This window comes from Centrocercus urophasianus, unplaced genomic scaffold, assembly GCF_019232065.1.
Source record: "Centrocercus urophasianus isolate 14NV4802_14NV808 unplaced genomic scaffold, USGS_Curo_1.0 seq_9, whole genome shotgun sequence".
Lineage (NCBI taxonomy): Eukaryota > Metazoa > Chordata > Aves > Galliformes > Phasianidae > Centrocercus > Centrocercus urophasianus.
Window position 1 is genome coordinate 27647743 of NW_024885532.1, and position 1763 is coordinate 27649505.

A 1763-nucleotide genomic window follows, 5' to 3' on the forward strand; every position below is an offset into this window, starting at 1 on the left:
CCGGGAAGGAGAGGGGCCGGCAGCGCTCCGGGGGAGCCACGTGGGCCCGCTCGGCGGCCGCCTCCGCCCGCCCGCCCGCCCGCCCGCCGGGAAACCGCCCCCAGACGCGGGCGGCGGGCGACGAGCGGCTCCTCCCGGCTCCGAGCCGCCGGAGGGAAGGCGGCTGCGGGCCGAGCTGTCACCTGCGGTCTCGCGGCCAGGGCACTGAGCCCTGTGGTACCGACGGGCAGCAAAAGATTCCCAGCAGCTTCCTGGAGGAAGCGGCACGGAGCGCCCGCAGCCAGAGCGAGGGAGGGCGAGCGCCGAGTGGGAGCATTCTTCACTCTGTGCAATAAAGTTGGTCGTGTGGATACGGTGAATGAATGTCGTGAAAAGTGCCTAACGTCGTGACCTCTCCTCAGCGAAAGATAGGGCTGTGACACCACTTTAAGAATTAATAATCGGGAAGCGGCTTAAGGATTCCTTAAAGACAAGCGATGAAAAGCTTTGGTGTCAGTTCTTTCTTTCTTTCTTTTTTCTTTTTTCTTTTTCTTTTTTTTAGAACGTAGGGGTTTGTTCCAGCAAATACTGCAGAGCAGAAGAGTTTGACTCTCCGGGTGTTTTGCAGATCGAGGTCCCGATCTGAAGGAACTGAAGGAGGGATGTGCCGAGCGCGCGTCCCACGCCGGCTCCGCGCTGTCAGAGGCTGCGGCTCCGCGGCCTCTGCGTCCTTCTCTCCCTCCCTCCCTCTTTCCCTGCCGCGTTCCGACTCAATGGATACCCGCGGAGCAGCCAAGCGCGCACCTCCGCACACAGCAGAGCGCACCGCGGGGTGCGGGCACGAAGCGGGGAAGCAGCGGATGGGATTTTCCCTTCTATCCGCCGCTGGTTCCTTGGAGGGAAAGCCAACAAGACGTTCAGCTACTGATTCTACTCTCATAAGGCACAAACACAAAAAACCGAAACGCGCTAAGCCTCCGCATCGATTCGATCTGCTAAAAGCACGCGAATCGCGGAGCTTGGAGGAATGTTTTATTCCGAAGGGCTCTGAATCGCCGCCGATAAGCTGCCCCGTTGGGCGGCCCCCGGAGGAGAACTCTCCCACGGGCACGAGCAGGGCCGGGCGGAGGGAGGCGGACGGGGCTGGGGCTGAGGCCGGGGCCGGTGCGCGGGGTGCGTGCCCCGCACCTGTGTGCCAGTCCTTCCGAAGCGCCAACACCGCCCGAGCCGAAGGCAAAGGAGAGCGGCTTCCATCTATTTCCCACCGCGCGGAGAAGCGGGGGCTTTCTGCCCGTCACCGCCTTGCCGTGTGTATGTGCGTGCGTGTGTGTGTGTACACAGATCTATCTCCTGGAGAGGGATTAATTAGCCGGCTTGGAGCCGCGAGAGGCTGCAGTGACGAGCCCAGTGGCGATTGGCCGCTCGCCCGCCTGGCCCTGCCTTTATAATTTCCACACGAGTGCATCTGGGCTCTTATACAAACCAAGAGGCAGCGCCTCTGACATATCCACACACACACGCGGCACTTTTTCCACCGTCTGATTAACCGCCCCGCACACACACGGTGATTACTACGGGAAAACGTAAATAAATACGAAGAGGTTCTCTTATTTCGACTACTGGAAGGCTCGCTGTGTCTCAGTGCAACTTTTGTTTTTCTCGCTGCCGGGGAAGGTGCAGCTCTCGATGCTCTCCTCTCGCTCCCGGACCCTTTAAAAGAAGGGGGAGGAAAAGCATCGGGGGGGGGGGGGGGGGGGGGGGGGGGGGGGGGGGGGGGGGGGGGG

At 61.4% G+C, this 1763-nt stretch overlaps 1 protein-coding gene across 2 annotated transcripts in view; it reads right to left on the minus strand.

Annotated features, from left to right (window-relative positions):
* The window catches only part of NBEA (neurobeachin), a 463000-nt gene that overhangs the window by 146901 nt on the left and 314336 nt on the right, over positions 1 to 1763 (minus strand). The window lies entirely within an intron of this gene.